We start from the raw sequence: 9,910 nt of genomic DNA on the forward strand, positions 1-9,910 counted from the left end.
AAACAATACGAAGGTGAAAAGACAAGAAAAGACAAGAAAAGGTAAAGGAAAGAGATAGAGATAGAGAAGAGGAGCTGGTGAACGAAAATTAAAACCACTAATTAAAATTTATAATTAATTTTAGTTGAATACTTATTTAATTGATTAACAGTTAAGACAAAAAAACGTGTAGTAAACCTTTCAGCTAAAGCACTAACTGTAAATTTTATTGAGAGAAACTCAATTGACCCTTTACGGTCGTCATACAACTGAACAGCCTCAAAGTGCTGCCCTCGAGCGGTCATATGTTCAACCGTCACAAATCAATTTTAAGTTTCATCATACAAGATTACAGTAAAACCTTTCAAAATGACCCATCATGTTGACAACGATTTGTAGAGCGGGTCATTCGAAAGGGTTGAAATTAATCAATTATTTAGATTAAAAAATTCTAAACACAAATAATTATGAATTATAATCCTCAAAACAATCTGAACTTGAAGTGAAATTATTAATTTTCATTTTTTTAGACCAAATTGATAAGATTTAATCCTAATTAAAACTTAAAAATCTTCCAAATTTAATGTTACCATAACGATGGGTCATTTTGAGAGGGCGTCATTTTGAAAGGCATTACTGTACATTACAAAATTTACATAATAATTTGAAGAAAACAATTAAATAAAAAGGATAATATGTAACAATTAATAGAAATATACAATTTTGGGCAAAATTAACCTAGATTGGAAATAGGAGTTAATGAGACATTTCATTTCTGTGAGAAATGCTAAAAGCACGTTGTTTGGGTTTGTGTTCATTTGTGTTTTGTTCATTTTTAATGTTGTTCATTTGTGTTTTTTTTTTTTCTTGGTTACTTACCTTCTAGTTATATCATTTAAACATCAGCATTAGTAAAATTTATCTGAGGAATCACTTAATTAAAGGGAAATTCAACCATAAATTCAACTATCCAACTATAAATTGAATAAATCACACATGCGCCAAAAATCGGGACAGGACATTCTTTTGCTTCAGCAAAATAATCTTACTCTTGTCTTTATTAAATTTCAAAATCACACTCGATTCAATACATGCGCTCAGACGTTACTTCGGCTGAAGTATGCCTAGTTATGATTAAATTAATTGATTTTTTTATTTGTTTAATTGATGTAATCAAAGTTCATTAACAATAATTAAAACTACGCATATAGCAAGCGGCAGTGACGTCTGAGCACGTGTATGACGCAAAAAAGAAAGACTAAGGCCCAAAGAGTAGAGAGAAAGAGACAGCATATAATTTATTTTCCATATATAAAAAATACATATAGTGAAGAGAGCAGAGCCCTCTAAGCAAACTTGAATGAATGCTTCCCGTATATTTTTAAATGGTTAAGGTTACAATTAATAATTTATGGTGATTTATATTATATTAACAATTGAGTGGAGAACATAATAGAATAATAATGATAATTTATAAATAATTTAGAAAATCTAAGGTCTGTGTTTGTTATTTATTTATGTATGTCCATTTAATTAGATCCTTTGAAATGTATTCACTTAATATTTTGATGTTAAATGTTGCCGATGTGATCCATCTTCCTAGTCCATCTCCATGGGTAATTGATCGTCACACCAAATTTTAGGTTTATATAACAGAAAAACTATGAGGCAACATTTTTTTTGGTGTCGCGAGGTGGAGCCACTAGTAGATTTGAAAAGAAAGAGAGAAACCTGAGGAATTTTGGGCTCTGATAAACTTTAATTTAATTAACTTTATAATTTAAAATTGATTTTTATGTTATTATGTTATCTTATCATACGGATCAAGTTGATACCAAATATGATAATTCAACAGTTACTTTAGTTATTTTGTTACTCTAAAACTGAGCTATTATTGCGTCGTAATAACTTGAACCATTTCTTTTTCTTGGTAAGTTTGTTGATAATCTGAATTCAATTTTCTTTCTCTATTTCTTTGATTAGATTGAAATTCTAATTTTTGTTATTTATTATTATTTCCTTTTTTTTTGTTTCATACTTAATGGTTAACTTAATTTTGGACTTTGGACAATCAAACTAACCACTCAATTAATATTTATAAAAGCCTAATGGGATTTGTGTTGAAAGGACTCTAGTCCATTTGTTTTGAAAGGACATTTGTCCATTTGTTTTGAAATGACATTGTCCATTGTGACTAAATTTTATTTTTAAATTTTATCTCAAATTATTCGACCTCAGGAGAAAAATTGTTAATTATTGTATTACTTTCTCATCAATTACTCCTTCCTTGTCCTCTTTTCCTTTCCCTGGTACGGTTGTATTACCGGAAACGATGAATTTTAATTCATCGAGCCTCCCGAGGTTTGTCAAGAAAGAAAAGAAAGAGAAACATAGTAAACTCAATGCAGAACTCAAATCTAATTGTTTTTAATGATTTTAACAATTTTTATAAATTAATTAAGTTAATTCTTAATGGTTTTATGCTCTTCGTTCACAATTTAAGGACACTGATTGGTTAATTGTTACTGAAGTCTTAAACAACAAAGTTCTTTTATAATCAAATCGTCGAATATTTAAGAACAATTAAGTAAATTTTTTAGATCGGTAACAATAATCAGCCCGAAGGTCTTAAACCCACTTTCTAGGAAATATCTGATTCGTTTATGATTTTATTCAACTCAATCAAATTAATGAGAGGGTTTTGATTCAAATCTTATAAATTAGATCTTTAAGATCATTGCAAAGCAGAGCTAATATGTTCCGTTCAATTGATATATTATCTCAGTATAAATGTAATATATACTTAAGAATGAAAAAAGTAAATAAAACCACACATAACTTATGAAATTCGAGAAATCGCCTAACTGTAGAACTTATTAAGACTCAATTAATTTATAAAAATTGTTAAAATCATTAAAAACAATTAGATTTGAGTTCTGCATTGAATTACTATGTTTCTCTTTCTTTTCTCTCTTTCTTTTCAAATCTACTAGTGGCTCCACCTCGCGACACCAAAAAAAATGTTGCCTCATAGTTTTTCCTTCCTGTGCTCTCTCTTGGTTTTTACTCTTTGCTAAGGCCCGTATGCACCAGCCGTAATTGTCTGAGCGAAGCAAAGACTATACATCGAAAAAAAACTCTGCGTTAAACGATAGCGATCGCAATTTTAGTCCGATTTTCCCGAAATTTTCATGATAGGTCCAAATGATGGGTCTGGTCACCTGTATAGTTTTTGGTGATGATTGGCCCACCCCTGAAAATTAGTAATTTCTCTTCACGCTAGATAGCGAAAGTGCCTATCACCATGGCAACGAGGAAAATGCCGCTTCTTTTAAATTTTTTCGTTTCTTTTCTTTCTTCTCAGTCTCTTTATTTCAGTCTCTTTCTCTCAGTCTCTTTCTCTCAGTCTCTTTCTCTCAGTTGCTTTCTCGCACGCACTTATCAGTCTCTCTTTTCTGAGTCATAAACGCGCTCAGACGTCACTGCCGCTTGCAGTAAGCCTAGTTAAATTTGAGTCTAGGTTTAAATCAGCTGATTACAGCTTTTCAGCTTGCAAACATATTCTGGTCAAATTGCAAGTTGATCTGACCAGTCTGTCATTACATATAAAGTCGTGAAAAGTGAGTTTCGAACAAATAATAATATAAGAAGAGACTGCGTTTTTATTTTTTACTGTTCTAAGAGGGGGAGGGAATATCCGCGGGTGTGCAGATTTACAATTGTGTATCTGACCACAAACTTCGTAGTGAGACGGTTGGGAGAAAGAAGAAAGATAGATGGGAGGCGAACCTGTCATCTCAAGTATATGACCACACTCACTAGACCATTCGGCCAAGAGACATTTTTCAACGAGTGTTACTCTAATAAATGCCAAATACAAGCTCAAACGAAATCTCGTTGAAAAATGGCCTTGAAATCATTCAGAAAACTTTACAATTTAGTTGACGAAAAGAAAGAGAAAAGAAAGAGAAAAACGACAGTGGCGACTCTCGTGAGATTTATCCCCAAACAGCTCTTTTTGCTGTTGATCGCTCTCTTCCTTGCTACTCTTTGGTTTCGAATCAAAGGAGAAAGAGAGATCAGTTAATGATGATGGAGTTGTAGCTAAAACATTTGGATCAGAGGGCGCTGATTGCACTTTTTCAATGGTTTCCAACAAAGTTTGTTGAACAAACAAACATTTTTTCATCGCTCCTGATAAATTTTTATTTGTCTGAGCAAAGCGAAGTAGTGATGTTCGATATGAGTATAATCGTCATATCGATATGAATCATATCGATCGACGAAATATCGATATATATCGATATAAAAGAAAGAGAAAAGAAAGAGAAAAAATTTTCTGCGAATGACAAACGAATAAAAAAATCTAACGTACAAGCTGTTATTGTAGTTTTTGTGATCGAAATTAAAATTTTTCTCTGAATATTGAATCAAAACTAATGAAATAGCTTCTCAAAACAGAAAACGATATTGTGCTCTCTCATACGAATATTATAAACGAGGTTTACAATGCAAAAGAAAGTAAAAAGAAAGAGAAAAAGAGAGGAGGGAAATATCGATAATATCAATCTAAATATCGATTTATATCGAAAGAAAAATATCGATATATATCGAGTATGATATTATATCGGAACATCACTAAAGCGAAGACTTTACTTCAAAAAACCTAATTTTCTAGGGACGAGAACTACAAAACGACAATTCAGATCACTTTGATTTCTTCAGAACAGCTTTTTCTATAGTGTGAGCAGTGCTGTATAGTTTTTGAGAGAGATTGGCCCAGTCCCGAAATTTAGGGAAAATTTTTCCAACCAATTGTCACGTTTGTTTTTGTGACGTTTTTTAATATGGCAAATTAAAGTTTAATGTAAGTGATTTTATAAAATGTTAAAAAGAGTACACAAGTTAAGAATTGATTTATAATTAAGGGTGAACAATAAAGAGATTAAGATATAATAAAGAAGATGAAAATATAAGAATAAGGATTGACAGAAGGAAATTGATGAAAATCAATTTAAATCTGCACACCCGCGGATATTCCCTCCCCCTCTTAGAACAGTAAAAAATAAAAACGCAGTCTCTTCTTATATTATTCTTTGTTCGAAACTCACTTTTCACGACTTTATACAGCCACGGAAAATGAGTTTGAGGGTAAATTTATATCATTCGCGCAGCAAAGGTGATAACGCCAATTTATCGGTAGTTAGATAATCAAGACATTCAAATTTACCATTGTTTTGATTGATAAGATTTTCTTATCGCTTTCGATGCGCAATTGATATAAAACTACCCTCAAACTCATTTTCCGTGGCTGTATGTAATGACAGACTGGTCAGATCAACTTGCAATTTGACCAGAATATGTTTGCAAGCTGAAAAGCTGTAATCAGCTGATTTAAACCTAGACTCAAATTTAACTAGGCTTACTGCAAGCGGCAGTGACGTCTGAGCGCGTTTATGACTCAGAAAAGAGAGACTGATAAGTGCGTGCGAGAAAGAGACTGAGAGAAAGAGACTGAGAGAAAGAGACTGAGAGAAAGAGAGAGAGAGAGAGAGAGAAAGAGAGAGAGAAAAAGAAGCAGAAATTGAAAGAGAGAGAGAGAGAAAGAAAGAGAATGAAGAAGAAATTGAAAAATAAAATCTTTGCTTTTCTTTATTAAATTTCAAAATCACACTCGATTCAATACATGCGCTCAGACGTTACTTCGGCGGAAGTATGCCTAGTTTAATTAACTTTACCTGTGAATTTAAAATAAAATTTTGAGTAATTAATGTTCATTTCATCACACGGATCAAGTTGATACCGAGATTATGATGGTACGACAATTACTTTAGTTGTTTTTTGTTACTTTTAAAACTGAGCTATTATCGTGTCGTAATAACTGCAACCATTTTTGTTTTCTTGGTAAGTTTTGTTGGTAATTTGATACAACTTTCTTTTCTATCTCAAAATAACTCATTGAATAGGTACTTTGATTACATTTACTTTAAACACAATAATACAAACACAAACATTAAACAAATACATAAAAAATTACCTCACATTTATAATCACGATAATCATTTTCAAAGATTGAAATTCTAATATTTTCTACTTTTCTTCGTACCATACCTAATGAGTTAAACTTATTTAGACCTCATCTCCACTTCCACCTCAACCCTTGGTACTTATTTACAATCATCAAATTGGACCTTTGGACAATCAAACTAACCAACAGTCAATTAATATAATTTGTAAATTTTCTTTTGTTTTTACCTAATAATTTGTAAACCAAATCTATTGTAATTTCCCTCCCTGAAGTTGTCAGGAACAACTCCTAGGAAGAGCTACAGCACTTAAACTGTAGTTGAAAATGTTAAATCATTACGCCTCGGCGATTCAATAAATAAATGGGAAAAGAGAAGAGAAATTGAGTAATGAAAAGTGAATAGTGAAAATGTGTAAAAAGTGGACTTTTTGATTAAGAGTTGAGACTTTGTGGATTTGAAAGGCAACTAATGAGAAACCCAAATATTGTAAAGTAATGTAATGTATTGTCCAAGTAATGTTACTTTCTGATCTGATCCATACTTTTCGAGAAAATCGAGTTCGAAGTTAAAACTGCAGGTCAATTTTTCTCAGCAACGACGTGTTTTCAGATCATGAAATTTTAAATTGAATGACAACTTTTGATGCTCTTTTTATAAAGCATATTTTTTTATAAGAAATTTATCCCAAGAGCCTCCGGCCACAGTTCCGTTGTATTGTAACAAATGAACCTTGATTAGTCCCAGTATCAATACTTTAATGTTATTTTAATAACTAGGCATACTGCAGCGACAGTAACGTCTGAGCGTGTGTATGCTGGGAAAGGCGAGAAAGAAAAAAAGAGACTGAGAGAAAGAAAGAAAAAGAAAGAGACTGAGAGAAAGAAAGAGAAAGAAAGAGACTGAGAGAAAGAGAATGAGAGAAAGAGAATGAGAGAAAGAGATTGAGAGAAAGAGATTGAGAGAAAGAGAGAAAGAGAATAAGAGAATAAGAGAAAGAGAGTGAATTAAAAAAGAAAGAAGAGAGAGTAAAAAGAAAGGAAATCAAAAAAATTTGTAATTAGCGGTATCGCGTTACCATGGTGATAGATGCTATCGCTATCTAGCGTGAAGTAAAATTACTAATTTTCGGGAGTGGGCCAATCTTTACCAAAAACTATACAGGTGATGAGAACCATCATCTGAACCTTTTCTGAAAATTCGGTAAAGATTGGACCAAAATTACGATCGCTATCGTTCCAGCAATTTTTGGATTTTCGAAGTAAAGTCTTCGCTTACGCTCAGACAATTACGCTCAGACAAATATTTGCTAAAAGAACATCAAAATTTGATCTTAAATTTGAAACTTCATGACCTGAAAACGCGTCATTGCTGAGAAAAATTGACCTGAAGTTTTAACTTCGAACTGGATTTTCTCGAAAACTACTAATCAGATCAGAAAGAAATATATATATTTGGACTTGTCATTAGTGGCACTACAAATACACAAAGTCTAAATTCTTAATTAAAAAGTCCACTTTTTACACATTAAAAAAAATTTTTTAAGCCCATGCTAATTTCCTATCCTGGCTTCAAGGGTTTTCTATGGGAGCGAAAAAAATCAACTTTTCCCCATAGACTCCAATGTTAAATCTCTCAAAAATTTTTTTTTCGATTTTTTTTATTATTTTCATTGTGGACTTATCTGAGGTCACACAAAAGTGTCCATAGTCTCTTTAGAAAGATTATTAACTAGGCTTACTGCAAGCGGCAGTGACGTCTGAGCGCGTTTATGACTCAGAAAAGAGAGACTGATAAGTGCGTGCGAGAAAGCAACTGAGAGAAAGAGACTGAGAGAAAGAGACTGAGAGAAAGAGACTGAAAGAAAGAGACTGAGAGAAAGAGAAAGAAAAGAAAGAAAAGAAAAGAAAGAGAAACGAAAAAATTTAAAAGAAGCGGCATTTTCCTCGTTGCCATGGTGATAGGCACTTTCGCTATCTAGCGTGAAGAGAAATTACTAATTTTCAGGGGTGGGCCAATCATCACCAAAAACTATACAGGTGACCAGACCCATCATTTGGACCTATCATGAAAATTTCGGGAAAATCGGACTAAAATTGCGATCGCTATCGTTTAACGCAGAGTTTTTTTTCTATGTATAGTCTTCGCTTCGCTCAGACAATTAAACCATCAGATTATGAAAAAAAAATAATTAAAAAAATTTCATTCACGTGACTTACACCATTTTGAAATCTTTACATTTGAACCTTGCTAGGGCTGTAAGTCTTATCACTGATGATAAAGATTATCAAATGATTTTAGTAGCTAAGTTGCGCGAATGATTAAAAACCATTCGAAACTCATTTTTCACGGCTGTACATAGTTAATAAGAGTAATAGCAAGAGAGAGAGAGAGAGAGCAGTTGATACCTCCGTTCAAAAAATTAGTTCACACAGATCAACCAGTTGGAGACACAAGTCAATATTAAGAATGGTCAATGCGTTGAGAAAATGGACTTCTGAATTATGAATTGGAACTTAAGAGTTTTGTAGGGACGTAAGAAAGAACTCGTTTGTTAAAAATTTCATAGTGATCTGATGGTTAGTTTTCAAGCAAATTGCGTTCAGAGCCGAAACTTTAGATCATCTTTTCGCAGCATTGGTGGACTTTTCAGGCATGAAATTTAAGTTTGTGAACAACTTTTTATTCGCACTCAGAAACTTAGACTTTTACAGCTCACAAATATCTACAGGGCAATTCAGCTACTTTGTTGGTTTTCTTTTCACGATTTCTCAAAAACTACTACACCGATAGGGTCCATATTTCGTCCATGGAAGTTTGGGTGATACTCAATTGTCATATTTCAAGGTCAAAGTCATAAAGGTTATTCGTGAAAGAACGCACTTGAAGGTCATTTGAAGAACTTTTTGAAAACTAGAAATTTTTTAAGCTTGGTCATGAAGTCAAAAAATAATATTACAAAGCAACGTTGGTGTTACGCTAATACAAAATCGATTACTTTAGATAACTTTTTACAGAAGAAAAATTGAAGCGTGAAGAAAAATTACTAATTTTCGGGAGTGGGCCAATCTTTACCAAAAACTATACAGGTGATGAGAACCATCATCTGAACCTTTTCTGAAAATTCGGTAAAGATTGGACCAAAATTACGATCGCTATCGTTCCAGCAAATTTTGGATTTTCGAAGTAAAGTCTTCGCTTACGCTCAGACAACTAGAAAATTGATTAATTAAATCTCCATTGACTTGCTGCAGTTTTTGTTATTTACTTGAGCTCAACCTGGTTGATCGGTGTGAACTAATTTTCCTGCTCTTAAGGAGAAAGATTAACTTTTTTCGCTCCTGATAATTTTTATTTGTCTGAGCAAAGCGAAGACTTTACTTCAAAAAACCTAATTTTCTAGGGACGAGACCTAAAAAACGACAATTCAGATCACTTTGATTTCTTCAGAACAGCTTTGTCTATAGTGTGAGCAGTGCTGTATAATTTTTGAGAGAGATTGGCCTAGTCCCGAAATTTAGGGAAAATTTTTGCAACACTTTCAATACACGCGCTCAGACGTTACTTCGGCTGAAGTATGCCTAGTTTAATTGACTTTACCTGTGAATTTAGGTCTTCAATTAAAGAGTCAAAATCGACATAGGAAGGCCCAGAGTGAATCAATTAATGAGAAATACAACCAAATCAACCGGTCAGGGTCAAAAGTTAATAACTAATGAAAAAAAGGGGCGTTAAATTAACCAAATGAAATTGTTAATTAGATTAATAAGAGGACAAAATAGAAAAGAGGAAAGGGGAAAGAAGGAGAATGGATGGATTGTGACGTACAGGACAATGAAAGGGGAAGAGCATCAGATGAATATTAAGTTTTTTAATTGTATCAACCGGATGACTTGGGATATTAA

Source organism: Panonychus citri, unplaced genomic scaffold (assembly GCF_014898815.1).
Source record: "Panonychus citri isolate SS breed McGregor unplaced genomic scaffold, ASM1489881v1 Contig00095, whole genome shotgun sequence".
NCBI lineage: Eukaryota > Metazoa > Arthropoda > Arachnida > Trombidiformes > Tetranychidae > Panonychus > Panonychus citri.